At 36.6% G+C, this 20,501-nt stretch overlaps 1 protein-coding gene across 5 annotated transcripts in view; it reads left to right on the top strand.

The window, feature by feature from the left end:
- GSTCD (glutathione S-transferase C-terminal domain containing) overlaps window positions 1-20,501 on the top strand; it is a 73,781-nt gene that overhangs the window by 36,096 nt on the left and 17,184 nt on the right. The window lies entirely within an intron of this gene.

Genomic DNA, 20,501 nt, shown 5'->3' with positions numbered 1-20,501 from the left:
AACCTGAACGCTGCTTCCATGTTAGTGTACTAGCCCATGACCCATCTTTTTCTACTCCAATAAAATTGAAACTCTAGGTACAATTTGTAGTAATGGAAGTGTGAATGTATTTTAATCATGCTGGACTCTGAATATTGTGGCTGGGCTAGAGTGAGGGATTTAATTAATTTTGGAGTAGTTTTTCCTCTCCCAGCTTTTCACTTCTAAAGTTGAAGGAAAAGAGGAATACCCAGGAAAATGTGGTCAGTCCTAGCAAATTCAGTAAATGGATTAATCTGAAATGCACAACTACTTAATACTGGAATTTATAGATCTATTTCTACAATAACACATAGTTTCAGAATTTAGGTCTTTCTTGTTGAAGAGTCTGTGGAATCCTGTTAATAATTTAAATGGTTTCCAAAATAATGAGTTGGGATTTCCAGGCCAAATTTACCTCTAATCCAGAAACATTTTACTGAGCAGTATGGTATTACATTAAGTAAGTAGCAAGAACTTATTTTTTGTATACAAGTGTATTGTAAAGTATTTATGACATCCTTTAAAATAATTATGTTTCTGCATCAGTGTATATGGATATGTTTCATTCTTATTTATAATGGAAATATAAACCTGTAAGCAAGTACTGTGAAAAAGGCTTGTAGCCAGGGTTTTTGGAATTATTTTTTCATATGTAATCTTTAGAATCAAAGATTAAGAAAGACTTTACTCTTGAACAGCTTCTGAATAATAATAATAAATATTACTAATAATATTTCTGTATTTATTCTTGTAGCTGATTTGACCCTTTCTTTAACCATAAAGTAGCTGTACAGCTTTTCTATGTATGCTGATCCTGAAATCATTTGCACTCTTTGGTGGTTTCTGCAGCAAGCGAAGGTTTCTGGAAGCAAGCAAAAGTAAATGTCAGTATGCTTTAAGTGCAAGAAATGTGGAAGCAAATCCCAAAATTTACATCCAGATCCTGTAACTTCAGACTGGTAGTTTCCAAATAAGACATTTTATTTGTTAGTCACTTTAAACTTAAGGGTTGTATTTTCTCTGTTACACCACTCACCAGAAATCTGTGAAAATTAGTCTGGCACTTAAAATTGTTGCAATTTTTTTGTTTTGTATTTCTTCTGGAGGTTTGCAGAACCTCTCATTCTTGTAGTAGACTGTGGGTCAGATAGTTTTGGATCTCTTTGTAAAACATTCATTGATGGTGCTAATTTTTGGGGGAGGCAGATGCATTTTGAATTAATGAATAAATCAAGTTAATGTTTCATGCTTTCTTAAATTATCCATTGTTGATTCTTACTAATTTTTAAAAAGTACATAAATGTAAACAGTAAAATTATTTGTTCGAGCACTCAATTGCTTGTCTGTTACGAGACTCTCATTCTGTGTAATTCAAGTATTTCATCCCCAAAATGTATTTCGGATTTGTGTGATGTAACTATAGCCTGCTAGGCAGGTATCAGTTTTAAGGAATTTGACAATAGAAATAAGTTCTGTTCATGTGGTTCCTCTCAATTTACCTATCTAAAATATGAAAGCCAACATAAATGGGTATATAGCTGTCTTACAAAGTTGTTAGTGTCACTGTGTTCTGTAATGTATTTTTTTGAGCACAGTCTATCTATTGCTGTACAATTTTTGTGAAGCATTGCCATAATTTCTTCACTATACCCTCATCTTTTTTTCAAAGACTGGAAATGATATCTTAATTAACATAATTTGTTTTTCTGAAAACAAAACAAAACTAAAACAAACCCTAGAAAAAAACAATTTAAGCGGAGACAGTTCTTAATACTGTGGGTTTTGTTATTAAAAAACCATCTGCCAAATGAATTACATTCCATCTTATCTGCATCACGTATTTGACATTCCTCTGCTTATGCGTATCACTGGATGCTTTGGCCCAGTTGCCATCCCACTTGATGTATATGGGAATTATAAGTTCTCTGAAACTTATTTTGGATGATGTTAAAGATGTGATGCAGAAAATAAATTATACCTTCAATCAAGCTTTCTTGGTATCTTGGATCTTAATGGCTTTGTAAACAAAGGTTAGATTGTTCTTTCTTTCTTTGTGTCCCCTGTCTTTTTTCCTATTTCATGGTTAATACATGCATTTTACATCTCTGTATGCTTTTAACTGAGGCATAAAGATTACAGCCACAGTTGATTCTCGCTCATTAGGGAGCAAGTAGAACATATGGTAGAGGTTATGAATGTTGAACCATATTTGAGCCATAATGTCAGAAATTTTGTTTAAAGATTGGTTTGTAGCTGTTGCAATGGCAATCAGTAGGGCTGAAAATCACGGCAGTAACGTTCTGCAGAACAAGTGGTGGTTTGTAGGTTCAGCTTTACCTACTTTTATGTCAAGTTCGAAACATGTAGGTCTATAGGAGCGTATCTGTTTGTGATTTTGTTATTAGAGAGATGAGCGGATTTTGTGCTGTATTTTTTCCTGAAGATCCTAAAAGGATAAGTTAATCTCTGATAATTAGGTAATATCTCATATCTAGTTCAAGGCATTTTATGAACATGGAGCTTTTTTTTGGTGTAAGTTGCTCATCATTTCAATGAATTCCATAAGCAAATACTTGCTTAAAAAACAAGTAGCTTCTTAAGTTAATTAAGTGATATAAGGAAATTTCTTTTTGGTTTTGTTTTTTTTAGTAAATTTAATTTTTACAGTGACTTGTAGAGCTTATTCTTCCTTACCTGCAACCATGTGTGTACTTTGTTTAAATGTAAGAGTAGTCCTATTGAGGTCATGTGTAAAAACTGAGCAACAAGAGCTTCAGTAGAATGACAGCTTCAATTTTATGTTTTCCGTTAAGGTGATTCAGTTAGATTTGTTACTATGCAATATGCACAAAGCCAACAAAAAAATTTTAAAACTCTTTATTTAGTGTATTCTTTCAGTTTTGTACCATAAATATGCTGCAAATTCAAGTGCACGATACTGCCTTCATTTCCTATTTGATTTAATTTCATTGTATGTCAGAGAGGGACAGAGTAGTGCTCAACTGATATTTTTTTTAAATTACTTTTCTGAAGTATTTTCAACTCATAATAGTTAATTTAAAAAACCCCACCCTAACCTTATAATATCTCGGTCATGAAGTCAAAACAGCTTTATGGAGAAATCAAATCTGATGGAATGTGGTCCATAGTCCATTTGTAAGACATCTAGCTGCTGCTGCATGAGTAAAATTAGCATACATCTTGATTATATTTTTATATAAAGCTGCAGTACAAGAGGAGGAATGGGCTTTATAACAGCTGTTGATAATCAAGGGATGTTGAGCTCTTTTGTACATAAGGGGGAAATTAATTGAAAGCCATTGATTACTTTATCTTCCATCCTCAGGTTTTAATGACTGCAGACTATATTACACTTTTCTGCCAATATTTACCATTACACAGGTACACGATGGAGGTTGTGGTTACTGTCACAGCTCAGGTTTTCTTGGATTTTGTAATTAAAATACCCCTTAAAATTTATGAATACTCAGTTATGGATACTCATGTGTAGTCTTTTTTGTCCTATTGTAAAAAACGCTTTCCTGTGTAATCACAATGTAATTCTTTTAGTCTAGAGATGCTTGTTCTGGCTTTGAGTCTTTTCAGTTTGGTTTACTAAAGAAGTGCTTTAATCCAAACTATAGAATCTCATCAAGTAGCCTCAAAATAATCCTACTCCTCTACCAGAAATGTCAATTTTAAGGATTATATAACAGTATTGATCTGACTGATGACACTTTTCTCTGTAGATTAGGCTGTGTGCTATGCTGTGTCTGTATTAGTTACTGTCAAAGCAGCTTTATGACTTTGGCCTCAAGGAGAATTTGTTCACAATGCCAATAGCCCTTTTGCTTGCTCTTTGAATGCTTGCTTTGCGCTCTAGGTATATAAGGGCTCACGCATCTGCAGAACTTGTCTCAGATATGTCACAGGATTATGTATGTGCCTTGCTCTCATAGGTGGTGTCCATGCAAAGGTGAAGGGTCCCCATGTTTGTCAGTTCCTTTCAGCTACTTTGTGCAGCTTCAGTTTTATTGTGACCTGCATTACTGGGATCTTCCCTTCTCAATTCCTCACACCATTATAGGTCCAGAAAAAGAATTCTGCCTGTCAATGCCTACATTGTAGGTAGAATGGGATGCAGGTTTTTTCTGTGTGGAATTTATGAACAGGAATACTTAAGAAAATAACAAAAAAAGGCAAATTATTGACCCTACTCAGAAGTGAGTGACTGTATTGCTGCCTTAGCTTTAATGCATTTGCTTAAGCCCAATTTGTCTGTGCGTGCATGTTACAGGCAAACTTTGTTCAAATCTACCAAACAATCCGTGCAGTACAGTTTTTGTCTATCTTACGTTGCTCCTGCTCTGGATTCTTTACTAGTCTTAGCTGTGATAGTGTGACTGTTGTTGAGCTTGAGTATATTGACTAGTTTATATTCTCATCTTTCTAGCAGAAGTGGGGCTTGATTTCCTTGGTTAGAATAGTAATGACCAGTGATTGGGATTGCTTGCCTTTGAAAAAAAACTTAATAATTTTATATTGTATATAAAGGAAGACATTTTAAGGAGGAAGTGATGCTAAAGTGGCTTAACTTTTGTATGTTATCCTCACATTTTAAAAAGTTGAATAGCTTCAAAAAGAATATTTTTTTTGTTTCCACTTTTATGTAGTTATTTTTGAGTGTATTAATTTTCAAGTTTCTGAAGGCAGATGTTTCTATAGCCTTGAGTCTTTGTTTAGTTGACTGAGCTGATTAATTTCTGTTGGAAAAGAGTTCACAATTTTTCATTTCTGTTAGCTTCAGATCAATTTCTGGAGTATTTATGGAAACTCAGCAAGCTGAATGACTTCAGTCCATGCTGCCCGATTTTCCTGTGTCTCTCCATCCCCTGAAAATCGGTTGTCTACTTTTAAGTATAATAAAGTAATTGAAATATATCGGGAAGTTGAAGGACAGAAATGCTCTGATGTTTTCCCTTCTGCAGAGGGAGAACATAGAGAGCAGGAAGATACTGTCGTACATTTCCTCCTCTGAATTAATTAATGCAGTTTGCATGCTGGGGATACGTTTTTATGGATGACCTTACTGTTTAGTTAGATGGCCTCAAGTATGCTGCTAGTTTGTACATTAAAGAGAAGTGTCGTGTAAAGTTAAGTTGAAAATACTGCTGCTTGTCCGGCGGCCAGCTGTTCAGAGTTGCTTGGTCTTTGGAAGGACCAAATGAAATCATGTCTCTTGTTTCTTAATGTTCTTTACACTTAAAGCCTAGGGGACTGGAGTACAGTACTGGGCTGGTGCCCACAGTTTCCTTAGCTTTTTTTCTTTCCTTTTAAATCCTGGTCTCTGTTTCAAAGGTGGTTGAAAGGATTAATGAATTTTCCTGGCTATTTGCTTGCATAAGCTATGTAAGAATAACACAAAAGGGCACCCAGCAAAAAGCTGATTAAGACACAAGTAAAAGGAGCTGTTAACAGAACCTCTGATTAGGCGACAAGTACCATTTGTATATATTCATTGTCTTGGAAACTCAATTTTTGCTTCTGCTTCGGTCCTCAGAAAAATGAGTTAACCTGTGACAGTCTTTGCAACCTTGAGTACTTTTATTCCTTATAATATCAGTAAGGAAAGACTCTCTTTTGCTCTTTCGTTAAAGGCATGTATATTTGTAGTGGAGAACTGTAAGCACAATTAGCTTTTCAGCAGTGTTTCTGAAGTGATCTTACATTGAATAATCCACAATTAAAATATTTTCTATCTTTAGGCAGCTTTCTGAATTGATATATCCAAATTGTCTCTTAACTGGGATTTCATATGTGCTTTGAAAATCTAGGAATGTATTTATTTTTAAGTGCTGTATAGCATAAGCCAATGCTTCTGTGTTATTTGAGAGGCATTTCCCTTATGTGTAATCCTTCAGAAATGCATTAAAACATGTCAAAATTTTATTACATTTTCTTTTTGTAAATTTGCAGACAATACCATTTTACATCATGTTGCATGTTTTTGACCTGTCATGAAAAATTTGTTTAAGACAGGAATGTTTATGACTTTCTGTCGTAAAGTGTGCAGTGAAGAAGCATCGGTTTGTAATGTACAACTATTGCTATGAAGGTATGATCCAGATGATCACACCATTATTTTTATTTATTAAAAGGAAAAAAGGTAGATATTTATTCTATTAATTTCATTGGTTTGTCTTCCACTGCATTATAATTGGCTTGTGTTGATTATAGTCAATTTGTGCTTTACCAAAGTTCTGAAGGATTTGAATGGGTGGGTTGGATTACTGACAACAATAAAAAGGAGCAGTTTGACCAGAAGCATTTGCAAAAGGCCCTAATTCTATTAGTGTGGATAAATAACATGTCTGTTACAGCTCTAAAGGTGTCTGGGGTACCAGTGGACTATCTCTATGAATATATTTAAGAAGCTTTTTTTTCATGATAGTAAATGCCAAAGTTGCTTAGCAAGTGGCCTGGTTCTGCATAGTTGCAGAGCTCCTCAAAGCTGAAAATGCTGAGATACATGTTGGTTTTGACCTAGATTGGTTACCTAGAGCATCATAAACATATCGAAGGACTACTTGGTAACTTTACTTGGTTGTGGTATGCTACCTGCAAAATTGCACAGCTAGCATTCAGTAACAGGAACTTAATTATGGCTAAAGGACTGCCATCTCAGCCACTTGTGGCTTGCTCATTTTATGTTCATAGTAGAGAAAGCACTGGAGGGAAGAGACTATGGAAAGAGAAACGCTAAGTGAAAACAACTTTTTTCTTTTTTTTCTTTTTAATCCGTCATATGTACTTATAGTAAAAGTTTATTATAGAATGAAATTCTGGAGGTTATACAAGCTTTAATGCTGATCATCAACATTTACAACGGTACACTGGTAACCTGGAAGAAGCAGATGCTGACCCACAACATCACAGATTAAAAAAGCAGTGGTCCAAAGCTGCAAATTCACTTCAAAACTGTATACAAAACATTCCAGTTAGATAGGTATTCAAAGGAATTAATTGTGTTTACTGTCTAAACTGCAGTTCGTTTTGATTCCTTCCCCCCTCTTCCCCCCCCCCCCCCCCCCAACTTTGCTAAAAAAATTAATTAGAAAAAAAAGAAATGAAAACAGTTAAGTCGTCAAGCAGCTACTATTGCTGGATTAAAACCTTATGATGGAGTTGTGGAACTCCTGTTTTTCCTATGAACTCTTGAATAGTTTTTCAGCCCTTTTAACTAACATAAACCACTTGAATACCAGAGACACTCAATACAGTAAGATTGATTGACTAAAGTTTTCATAAACTCCAGATTTATACAGGATCAAGCTATAAGTGCTGTGATGAGTGCAGCGTAGAGCAGACAAGGTAGAAATCTATAACCTTGGCCTTCACATGTGCACCTAGAAGGCCTTTCTTTGGAAGTCATATCCAGCTATTGTGAAACGATGTGGTTGTGTAGTAAAATGTCAATGAATTATGAATTGGTCATCAAACCCTTTGCAGTGTGGGATTTCATTTTTTTAGCGACTGAAATGCAGGATGAAATTTTACGTATGAAATTGCTTTTCATCAGGGTAAGTGTTTTGGAGGGATTCCTCCAGCCATGAATCTTTGTACAGTAAACAGGCATAATGTGTGAAGTTAAGCTGAAAGTATTGCTGTTTGTCCAGCAACAAGTTGTTCAATTGCTTGGCCCATGAGGGCAAAATGAAGCATGTCTGCCTCTGAAGCCAGCTTTTGCTGTTTCTAAATTAGTAGTTCAGGCTCTCTCACTGTTACTGATAAGCAGATCAGAGACAGGAATCATCGAAATTACTGATGTATGTAATTTTTTTTTTTTGCATGTTTAGAGGCTGTGGTGGGAATTAATGAGATGATATATATCAGAAAGTGTCTTTTGGTCTTTCCTTCAACTACTTATGATTCACTATTTATTGTACAAAGGCATTTAGCTCTTACCTTTTCCTTAACCAATCAGTTATAGATATTCAGCATAAGGAGCTCAGAAAGGGAAATCTGCTATGTTCCTGCATGTACTGTCAATAGGCTGCCTCTTAACTGTCTCTAGGGTTGGTCCCCTGGAGGCAAGATCCTGTTGAACAGCTGTTGGCATGAGTGGTAGGGGCTTCTGGCCCTTGTTCTGACCTCAGCAGGGGCCCCTCCCTGGTTCCTGCTGGAGAAGGATCTCTCCTGTTTCTGCAAGAGACAACTGCTCTTAGCCCCTGCTGAGCACTGAATTCAGCAGGAATTAGCAGATCCCCTTTTTCAGTAAGATACTTGCTGTCAGTCGCTATATTAGGCTTATGACAGGTAAAGAAACCATTTGATTCTTGCTTCATTGTCAGGCAGTGACGTCTTCATCTGAAGAAATCTTGCAGAAAATGAGCAGCTCCTACTTCAAGTCTGGATGTTGCTGAGATCTGTTATAATATTGTACATAGGTAAAACAGCATTCCTGTTGGGGTTAGAGACATTTTTCCACGTTTAGCACAGCAGAGGTTGCTTTTCCCTTTCTTTCATTCTTCCCTCAAAGTTTTATCGTCTTTTGCTTTTTAGGGTTTGTATTGATGTACTTTCCTCCTCACATCTTACTCAAAAGCTTTGCTGTAAGTGATAAATGGGTTTGAGCACATATGGAGTGTTAGGTAAAGGGCTGACTGCTCAGGTAGTAGCATCAGAAAAGGTAAGGTGAGGACAGGGGATGTAAATTTCAAGGACCGCTGCTGCAGTAAAGATGTTATGTACGAATCTTTCTGCTGTACTGTTTCCTCTGACACCTGCCCTTTGAGCAGGATGTTTGGCACTTGTACTACCTGTAACATATCCATTTGTAGAATCATAATATAATTCAGGTTGGAAGGGACCTCAGGCAGTCAGGTAGTCCAGTAGAGTCAGTTATGAGGTCCTGCAATGGCTTGTGAATTCTAAACACCTTTATTTTCCTTTATGTCATCTTGACCTTAAAGAACTGAAAGTAAGGGAGAAAAATGATAGAAAAGAGAGAGGAGTACATGAGAGGCAATATGTGAATAAGTGTGAGAAAAAGAAATGAAAGAAGGGTAAACACAATGTAATTTTTTTCTCACAGGTCTGTCATGACACAGTGTTTGATATCTTCCTTGAAATGCCATGATTGTATTATATTGCCTTCTTTCATTTAAAAACAAAGTAATTCCCTGATCTTTGGGATTCTGTAAAAATAGCTTAAAATATGAATCTCAAAGGCTTCAGAACGAGAAGAAGGATGAACAGACATTGTCAGTTAGCTTAAAAGAATAGTAACTCATTTTTTGAACTAATCTGGTGTTTTGGGAAAGTTGCTGATACATGATTTTTCTAAAGATTGCTGTTGGCAATATTGTAACATGAAAAACTTAGAAGAGCGTGACTCTACCAAGTACATACTAGTGTGGATAACACTGATTAATTTGAGTACCTATAGAGGCTTCATAAACTAGTACAATAAAGTTTTAAAATAGTGCAATTTTGTTTTTTAACTAACATCTGAGGAGGATGTGGCTACTAGATTGGATGTGTAAAAATGTTAGCTGTTTGTGCCTGGATTGCTTTTTGTTGAATATTCAGAAGATGGGTTTTGAAGCTAAGCAATTGGAGAAAACCCCAAGAACTTTTGTACGTAAAACATAGTTACAGGGACAACCTAGTATTAACTTTAATTTCTTTTTACTGGCATCTGTTGATCTTTGATTTTTTTTTTTTTTTCTTTAAAGGTGACTTCTTTGTTGCCTAAAATCCTCTAATAGAAAAAAAGGAAGCAGGCCAAATTTCTGCTTAGGTTGTTAAAGGTCAGTTTTCATAGCTTACCTTTTTAGACTACCCCAAGATAGTGTGTGTGAGATGAAGGGGGTTTTTTTATGCCTGAAGTGATAAAGCTATTTTGCAAAGCTTGCTTTAATAAAGAACAGATTGGTTAGGGACTTCTGTCTAAAAAAACCCAAGAAAATACTCTCTTGGAAGTCACTTGTATTTCCTGTCCTGCCCTGTATCCATATATTTTAAACAACGCATTGTAGCATTCTCTTCTCCTACTCCCTTGACTATATCTAAAATACCACCACATTTGATCATAAAAGCCTTTATATAGTAAAAAATAATGCGTACGCTGAGGTTTTCTTTTCTGGCCTTGTATCTGTTGACTGAAAGTGCATGCTATACATTCTCCAGAAGGATAGTTTATAGGCTCTATTTGTGATGTTTGGGGTTTGGGGTGGTTTGTTTTGTTGTTTTTGGTGTTTTTTCCTTTTTGTTGTTGCCTGTCCGTCGTCCCCCCCCCCCCCCCCCCCCCCCCCCCCCCAACAAATGTTAATTCCGTTATTTTACATGTGTGCATGTTAATAACTTCATCAATGCTGTTTGTTAGTTCTCTTAGACTTGCCAGGAGCATTGAAGTCTACAAAGTCTGGCCCTTGCAGAATGAAGACTGATGCGTGCTGAACTGCAGAGCAGTTCTGAAGTGCAGAGCAGCTATGTGTTCTTAGCTGTAACAAGGCTCCAGGCAACAAAAACTTGGCTTTTGTCAAGCCTTTTGTTAGTCCCATGCTCCTCAGATGTTAGTTAACAAGATAACATAAACTAACACAACTTTCCTGAACATCTAATTATTGTTGTAATGAACTGGAAAAGTTAAGACACAAAGTATCAATGAAAATATCCAACGATCTGACAGGAAAAGGTAAACAGACTCTGTGCCAAGACAACTTCATAGAAGTTTTCTTCATTTGATAGTAATTGCTACAATTAGAAATAGATGAAGCTGTAGCATTGGCACATGTACCTGTTACGCCTTTTAAAAAGTAAGCATTTACATGCCCTTTTACCAATAACTAAAGGCATGTGGTGTGTTCCCAAACCTTGTAGTTCCAGAACAAGTTTTGATAAACATCCACTGGGTGAAAAAAACCACAAACCAACCAAACAAAACTCCAACAAAACCAAAAAAAACCACTTTCCTCTGAACTGTTTGGATAAACTGTTTGGCTCCTGATTACTTGTAGTCATAAAAATGCACTCTGGGCAGCAGGATATCTTTCTGTCTGCTTCAAACAGCCATATTATAAACGAAGCTATTTTATAAAATGTTAATAGCAAAAATAGATGAGGTTTCCTCCATTGCAACCAGATCCATAAAACAGTGTTTTCCCTGAATCTTTAGTTCGTTCTTTTGTCCTCCAAGAGTGAGTGGAGAGAGAGCTTAAAAATGGGAGGAGGTGAGATGCAGAGAACAGTAATAAAAACAAAATCCTTCAGTAAATGTTGCTGGTTTTTATTACTCACTTGCTCTGTTCTGCTTATGTCTGTGATAAAGTAGGGTATTTTGTAATAGGATTAATGCATTAAAATTCTGATGCAGAAGTAAAGCAATATTTATACAATCAGAGCCAGATTTTTAAATTTTTGTTTTAAATTTGACCCATGTCAGTTACTTTTACAATTCAATCAGTGGGAAAACTGTTTTAAGAGGAAATAAAGTTAAGCCGATGCGGGAAGTCTGAGTTGAAAAGGAGACACTGGCTTGTTTTGAATGTACCTATATTACTTATTGTTGAATATCTACATCGGTTTTGGTTAAAATAATACTTTCATGTGTATATATATACACATATATGTATGTGTATATGTATATATATATTTCATATTTAATGTGTGATAAGAAAGATCAGAATAGTAATTTTTAAAAGTAAAGGAAGAGCAAATGAGTCAATAATAGCCCAAAGCCATCTGATCTTGTATCTGATTGAACAAATGTTTTATTCTCTATAAACAAACACAACAATTTAAATGTGGTAGAATGGGCTCATATTTCTCGGAGAACTAAAAAATAATGATAGTTTGTCTTGAGTCATCTATGTGGGAAAGCTTTACTTATATTTTCTATTCAGAATTATTCAGCAAGCAGTTTTTCAACTTACCTGCGAACTCCTGTTTGTATTTTAGGATTTTTTAATTATTATAATCCAGAACTAGGGAAGAGGAAAAGGATGGTTTAATGTTGTCCCTTGGTGATCGAAGTAGTAAAGTTTATCTTCTAGTCTGATTTTTGCGTAGGAATTTATACCTGGTTAAAAAGGGGGAGTGATTTTCACTTTGGGCGCTTCAGTTACGGCCATATGCATAAGAAAAACTAGAAGAATTGTTACAAGCAGTCTTTGTTAGCACAAAACAATTCTGTTCTGTCCTAAAATGCTGTTTTGCTTTCTGGGACAGTGTCACAGTGCCTAGAGAAAGCCAAGGAGGAAGCTGAAGTATGTGTATACCATGTAAATATGGAGTACAGCATTAGGACATGCTCAAATAAGCCGTAAGTGAGACCTACTTCATATGGTACAGTGTAGCACCTTACAGAGAAACAAGATGAGGGTCCCTAAAAGTCATAGTAGGAACAAAGGAATAGTAGTCAAAGTAGTAGTAGACACAAAGGAATTTGGGATTAGCATGAAGAAATAGTAGACAAAGTAGTAGTAAATACCAAGGAATTTAACACTGCACTAACAGGGCTGTTACTGAAAGAGCCAGTGCAGTTGCCATCATCCTGTGTAACTGCATCTTTCTGCTGCACTTTATAGATAAAGCCTCTTGAAAAAGCTTGAGCATTTAGTTCTTGCAGTGGTCTTTGGAGATCTCTGGCCCCTTTGTCTTTATATCACGTTATGACTCTGTGAGGTTGTCTGCAAAGCCAGAAAGCACATACTTTCCCCACCTGCAAGCTGCTTTTGGGTATACCATAGGAAGGTGGTCTTGGAAAGGCAGCAAGATCAGAAGAATGAAAGAGAAAAAAAATCGAGGTTTGCTGTAGTTTTTTCTACAATAAAACAATTTTCAGTATAGAGCTTTGGCTGTAAAAATATTTAATAGTTTATGGTGCTTCAGAGTAGGTCCTTTTTGTTTCTGATGATTCTGATGATGTTCCCTGGCCTTCCAAAATGTGAATTAGATTCTTAGTCTTCATACATTAGTGCAGGTAGGACAAACCAGAAATACCTCCACAATATAATGAAAATGCTAATTAAATACCTACTTTAAAATTCTGTGAAGCTGTTCAGAGTTAAAGGTTTTCATTTACTTTTTGATGACAGTGATTTTGGAAATTCACCTATTGTGCAAATAAATTATATTAGATTTTCAAGGGAAGTGTTGTAGTGGAAAGTGTAAAAACAGTGAAACTTTTTATGATTTGACTGACGTTTTCTTTGTCACTGTCAATTCCAGCAGATTCAGTATCTTGCATTATAAGTAGTAACCAAATTCGAGCAGGTTTTGCGTTTCTTGACTATTTTCAATCTTGCTTCTAAGTCTATTTCATATCTTCATAAGCTTGTAAAATTTCATTTTAACATGTCAAATTATTTGTTTTAGCATTGGTCAGGATCAGACTTAGTTTTTTGAGTAGACTCGAATTTATTTTTCACATTTAGGTGTCCCTTTAATATTTTTCTTAGCAAAGGAAAGGAAGAGAATTCTCAAGCAGCAGCAGCAAGATTGTTGCAAACAAATTACTTTGTCCTGTATGGCAGTGTAAAGTAGTAAAAACAAATACACAAAATCCTTTTTCAAAAATACTCTGTTAGAAGCCAGCCTTTGAATGCTGCATTCATGTCAGAGCTCGAAGTCTGACCCTTAGACCTAATGCACTTGGTACAGGAGTAAATAAGAGGCAGATTCCAGTGACAGACACTTTTTTAGCCCAACGTCACTGGGAACAGCTGGACTAAATTATTTCAGAAAGCTATGCCACAATAAGGGAGTTGGATGGAAGGAAAACAGTTTATACTGAGCCTGACAAGTGGAGGGGCAAGGTCAGTGTCATTCTACAATCTAGACTGCCATGAGGAATCAGTTAGGGACATTTGGTGGTGTTAATTGTTTTACAGCTACTCTGGAATCAGAGCCTGCTTTATTCCTGAAGCTGAAACCATACTCTAAAGAATGTAACTTTTTGCTTTTAAATGGACAGATTTATATCAATTAGATGTAAGTCCTGATACAGGATGTGGTCAGACTTCTCTCTCGACAGCCACACTTTCTTTTCTGTGTCCCCCCACTTGGAGTTACACCCATGAGTAAAAACCACAAACACTGTTTGCTGTATTGAATTAAAATACTGCTCAAAAAAGGTAGTCATCTTATTTGCTCAAAGTTGCCTCCCTCCATCATCATAGAAGGGGGGTGAGAGGCAGAGGAGGATTGAGACACACTCGCCTCTCACATGGCTCTGCCTTTTGATGTAGTGTTTATTTCAGACTGCGATTCAACTGGGTCTGTACTATGGCATACTTGTAGATGAAGCTGGGACTGGCTGGCCCATCTCCTGCAACTTCTCCTCTCTCCTCTGGTATGGTCATGCAGTAAGAGTAGGAAACAGATGTAGCTGAAGGCTAACAGTTCCCTTCTTGGGAGGGAGGGGAAGGGAGAGAGGTTAGTGCAGTGAAAGGGGGCAGATGGAAGATGGCCCCAGGCTGGGGAAGGGGAGGGCAGATCTTCAGCTTTCAGCACTGGCCCACACAGATTGAATTAAGTGTCTGAAGTTGAAGTAGAATATCGTTCGAGTAATGAAGGTGACCGCTGGACCACAGCAAAGTTATTGTCCTTGCTAATTGTATTTATTACAAGATTTGGCAGAGTTCTTTATAGCAAGATATTATTATTTCTGACTAGTAAGAATATTTGTAAATAAATGTCAGCTTAGCTGTCATCCTTCATCTGTTTGAATTCAGCTTTTAGTAGCAGTTGCATAGGAACCACTGTACAGCTGCATTAGTATGATGAATGCTATATATGAAGAGGAAAAAACCCAGCCATAATGCAAAACCAGAACAACCACCCCCAAAACAAAGCAGTAAACAATCCCCCCCACACCTGCAAACAGGTATCAGAAATAGTAAAGCAGGAGATAACATCATCAAGGTGAAGGAAATATAAGCTGAGTATTAAATAATTAGAATATGCAGAATTATCATAAGGAACTACTAGAAAAAAACCCACCAAACCAGCATTGGTTTCAGAAAAACTTGTTCAGCTTAGTATAAAATAATAACTATTGCTTTTGCTTTATAGTTACTGACCCTTTTTGCTGTCCTAAGATTAAATCTTCTTAATCAATATAGTAATAAATATATTCTACCTGAATTTCTGTGAAAAGTAGACTAATGTTATCATTTGAATTAGTTAGGTGAGGCTTATGGAAAGCCCAATAAAAAGATATTTGTCCTAAAACATTAAGTGTGCACTTCTGCTCTACGGAGTAGGAGAATGCATGTATTGTGTGTCATATGTATGTTTTTAGTAGCTGTGTGTTCAGTTGTGCTGTGTTATGACCTCGCAGTTGAATAGGGTTAAAGTCTTAGAGGTGATATTTGGGCTTTGCTTATTTAAGGAAACTTCAATGACTTCTCAAGTTTAACTTGAGAAATATGGAAGTATTATTTGAGGACAGAAGGATTATATGAACTTGAACACTAAAGAAAGGTAATATAAAAATAAAGGGCTTTTTGCCTTCTGCCTTTGTGCCAAAATGCAAGACCTCCAAGTGCCACAGAGACTTTAAAATTCTGCTTGACAAAAGCTGAATTAACAGTAATGTTGGATTCATGAAGCCAAATAAAGTAATTTTGTTATGACCATTAATTGGAAAGAAAAATGGATCTTTCTGGGATTGTGTGGTAAGCTGTCAGTTAGGTTCTTACGAAGGGAACAAACCATTTTACGGGGGCCTTTCAGCATATTTTAGGAAAAGACCATATTCTTCAAGGTTTTGCCTTGTAGGCTCAATTTCCAGCTTGCTTTCTTATTGTTCTTGAAGACAACAATTAGCATTGTTGGCCATCACAGGGCTTGAGAAATGCAAAGTGAGCTGTAGCATTTTTAGACACAGAAGATTTAGCCACGTTAGCTCACATTCTCTACAGGCTATGTCACGGCTCACTGTGTTTCTGCAATTCTAGCTACCAAGCTCAAAATACAGAGGTAGAGCAGACAAAAGACCTATTGATTCAAGCGTGATTTTCTCCATCTTTCAAGGGAATGTATGTATGGTACTCATTGTCTGCCCATTAAGGGAGGATGAAACCTGGTTTGTTGGTGACCATTAAGAGTTAATTTTTAGAGATTTTTTCAAGGCTATAGGCTAATATTTTTTAAAAGTTTTCTCACTAATTTAATACTCAGGAGGTCGACTAACTACATAGTGGATCTGTTGTTGCTGATGAAAGCTGTTAGCAATTTACTTTTTGATTTTTAGTGACTCTAGGATGTATTTGTTAACTTTGCACAGCATGAAAATTTGATGATGTTTTTCAGGATGATGTTTGTACTTGATATTAATAAATCCCAGATCTCTTGGGAAAACCTCTGGGTTGGAGAATAAGAACAGAGAAGTTGGATATGGAAGTAAAAGCATTTGCATGCATGGATTTTTGTGCTGTTTGTTGCATGACAGGTGTGGTCTGTCCTTCAGTTATAGTGCAGGAAAATGGCTCAGTACATTTGTGCTAATGACTGTTGAGAGGCAGGAATTGGAAACAAAAGTGTCTGCCTGATCCCTCCTGCAATTATAGAGACTGAAGTTGAAAGTGGATGGAAGAGACTGATATAAAAGTTACAAGGGTAAAAAGCAAAGCTACCAGGGAAAAAAGCATTTACAACAAATCCCATTAAATAAATTGTGGCAGTTACTTGAGCTCAGGAAGCCTTGAATTCTGGAGGCTTTCCACCAAGGGAGCTTGCACTTTACACTGTGAATGAGCTTTAGGTACTTTTCTTTCCTGTTTTCACCAAATAGAAAGATAAAAAATCTGTGAAGGTCAAAGGTCAGGTTTGGGTGTTTTTTAGTGGTTTTTTTTTGTGGTTTTTTTTAAGCTAATACTTGTGAGAGCCAACCCCTTTTCAAAATGAGTTGCAGTGTAAATGAAGCCACCTAAGCTTAGGAGGCAAATCTTGTTGTGTTCAACCCATTTTGAAGAACAGAGCTGACCTTTTATGTTCCCAGTGCATTTCTAAGAGCTTCTGTGTGCTTTGGCTCTCTTGAGGTTAAAAGGACAAGTCCATACTGAATTGCGTCAAACAAAAAACTCTGTTTATGCATCTGTCATGCTTTTGGAAAGCCTGTTCTTCTGGTTTGTGCTGAATCTGAAATTTTATCCAGTACTGATCAGGAGTTAGGTCCTTGCTTCCTTCTCGCTATTTGTGCCTGGTGCTGCTGCTGCTGCCCACTAGTTCTGGACCTGCAGTATCACGCGGGTAGGCTTATACCGCAGGTAGGAGTGTGCCTGCAGTTTATACAGATAAACTGATATAATTTTAAGCTGGTAGCTTGGGCTTTAGCAGTATAGGAGCTGAACAGGTTTTTGGAAGGCTATCTTGCCCTAAATGTAGAGCTGTTGTAGCAGTGTTGCTGTAAACTGGGTTGTTTAAAGCTAGCTCAGATTTACTGAGCTGAGCTGCAGTCACACCTCTTATGGCTCTGTAATCATAATCAGATTTAGATACTGTGCACGGGCAACTTCTAGTAGGCTTCTAAGGAAGCTGTATTTGTTGGAAAGTCTGGACTTGCTTGGCTGCTCATTTGCTTATTGGATGAAAGAATTCAAACGTGACTTAGTTTCTTGTGCCACCATGTCGTGGTTTACCAAGTACCATGCCGCTCGCTCGCTCACTCCCCCTCACCCAGGGGGATGGGGAGGAGGATCGGAAAGGAATGTAAAACTCGGGTTGAGATAAGAACAATTAATTGGTAAAGCAAAAGCTGCACACACAAGCAAAGCAAAACAAGGAATTAATTCCCCACTCCCCACGGGCAGGCAGGTGTTCAGCCATCCCCAGGACAGCAGGGCTCCATCATGCCTAACGGTTACTTGGGAAGACAAGCGCCATAATGCCAAATGTCCCCACCTTCCTCCTCCTTCCACCGGTTTACATAGTCAGCATGGCGTTCTATGGTATGGAATATTTCTTCGGCTAGCTTGGGTCAGCTGTCCTGGTCGTGTCCCCTCCCAATTCCCCGTGCACCCCCAGCCCTCTGGCTGGCAGGGCCTGAGGAACTGAAAAGTCCTTGACTTAGTATCAACATCACCCAGCAACAACCAAAACCATCAGTGTGCTACCAGCATCATTCTCACACCATAGCCAAAACACAACACTGTACTAACTACTAAGAAGAAAATTAACTCTATCCCAGCTGAAACCAGGACACTCCATAAAAGGGGAGGGCATCTGGTTATTTTGATTTTAGAGTAACAACTATTTTATTAAATACTTTATCAGGTATAATTGAAATAATTGAAACAAACCCAATAAGGTCTGTCAATTGATGAAAACAAACCCAAGTAGTAGCCTGTATTATCAAGATAAAGTCCCTGCTTATTGTGCCCCCAACTTTGCCGCAGCTGTATTTCAGGTATGGGGGATATAGCAGACAAATATAAATCAGATCTCTTGATTATTTTCATTTATTGCTCAGTTAGCCTCAGTTAGATTAAAACTACGTGCAGGACAACAGCTACTTTTTAAAACTCAGTCAATCCATTGTGATTGTGTGTGCAGATATGTGCGTACACATAGACAGAGAATGTACTTGTGTGTTTCTGAAGTATAGGATTTTTTAGGTATTAATATTACAGTACCTGTCTATCTAACATATTACAAGTTTGACCTCACAGGTTCTGACTGACACAGTGATAGCTCTTGATTTTGCATGTGATGGAATGCTGGCATCTTCCATTGGCTACAGTTAGAACTGTAGATGTTGAGAACATTTTGAACATCTGTTGATCAAGTGGTAGCGTGAAAATTAGAGGCAAACAATGGAGCAGTTTAAATAGATATTTGGCACACAAGGAATTAGGGTTTCTAGTATAACCTTCGGTAAAAGTGTTTTCCAAGGATCTATTCATGTGAAATAGATGATTCCTTATGATTCCTTAAAATGTATTTATCATTTTACATAATATGGTAAAGGTTTCATATCTGCAGTCCTTGTATATGTTTTTGTCATTAGAAAGCTTAATTTTGTGGGACTTTTCTTTTTGGTAACTTTCACAAAGTGTAAAAAATGTTTGAAATGTAACAGTGGTTTTATTTTTATAAAATGTACTATAAAGTATACTTACAAAGTTAATAAGAAGTGAAGAGGTTGTGTTCAATCTCTTTAAAAGTTCCATTAAAAGGTAGTACACATTTTAATGTCACCATGCAGTGCAGTCACCTAGGAGTATTTTTTAAAATGTCGTTATGCTGGTTTGTTGTTTTTTTTAAATGACTGTCTGTGCAGTAACTGTGGAGAATGAACTCTGCCCTACTTCCTCTGCCTTCTGTTGTCAGTTTTTCTCTTTTCTTTGCCCTGACAGTGTAGAATGCAGTGTCTTCAAAAGTGGTTGTTTTTTCTTCTCATTCTACCCTAAACAAAGCAGTGATAGTTTTATCAGATGAGCTTGTTGAGTTTGATGAATTATTTCTAAAGTGAAATGTTATTTACAATAAGATATAATACAAAAGAATACATTTTCAGGATAGAAATTTAAAAAATAAACTGTATAGTAAATGGAATTTATGATGAGATGATAATTGAACTACTTTTGTAGTAACCAGGAGACATCACTGATTTGTGGGTTTTCTTCTCAACTATTCCTCAGTACTAGGAAAAATATATTTTTAATAGAGAAAGCTAATGATTTTATACAAAACTGGAGAGTGCCCATACTCAAATGTGACATGATGCTCCAAGTAGGAAATATGTTTATATTTCTGAGAGCATTAGGATTGTTTGGTACACCTAAACTTCCTTCATGAAAACTGATTCAAGAAAGTTGTTTCAGTACCTTTTCTCTTACTGTAAGTATGAGCTCATGAATATTTTTACTGTCAACATTTATGTCAAACTTTGCTTTCTGAACAAACAGAAAAGAGTATTAAATATCTGTCAGCACTTTGTTAGCCCCACTGAGACAAAATGCATCTTTACAAATACGTAAGAGCTGCCTAAACAACATTGTATCTGAACCAACGGTATGTTGGACTTTATCAAGCACATTTGTAAGAAATTAATAGTTTTTCTGTTTCTGGTTGTGTTACAGATGTGATGGAAAGCCAGACTTTGCTGCGCAGGAGTAGTCACTTTGAGAAGTGCCTCCTTGCACACACAGTCATTTAAATAAACAAGACTGCTTGTCGTGAAAATTGAAAATTGACAGGACAAAGAGTACAACTTTTAAAAACAAGATGCTTAAGGATAGTGTATAGATATAGTAAACAGGGATTTATTTTGGCAGCCTTAATGTGCATGGGTTTGAGCTCTTTTTCTGGGGATGATTCACAGTTTTGGAATATAATCAGGCTAGAGCTTACACCAATTTGGGTAGTTAACATGAAGTTTATATGAGTCCATTCCTAAGGATACATTAACATCAACAACCAGAAAATAATATTTTAAATATGGTAGAGGTACAGAGAAAGCTTTGTCAAGT

Source organism: Falco naumanni, chromosome 1 (genome assembly GCF_017639655.2).
Source record: "Falco naumanni isolate bFalNau1 chromosome 1, bFalNau1.pat, whole genome shotgun sequence".
Classification (NCBI taxonomy): domain Eukaryota; kingdom Metazoa; phylum Chordata; class Aves; order Falconiformes; family Falconidae; genus Falco; species Falco naumanni.
This window is presented reverse-complemented; position numbering and strand designations above follow the sequence as displayed.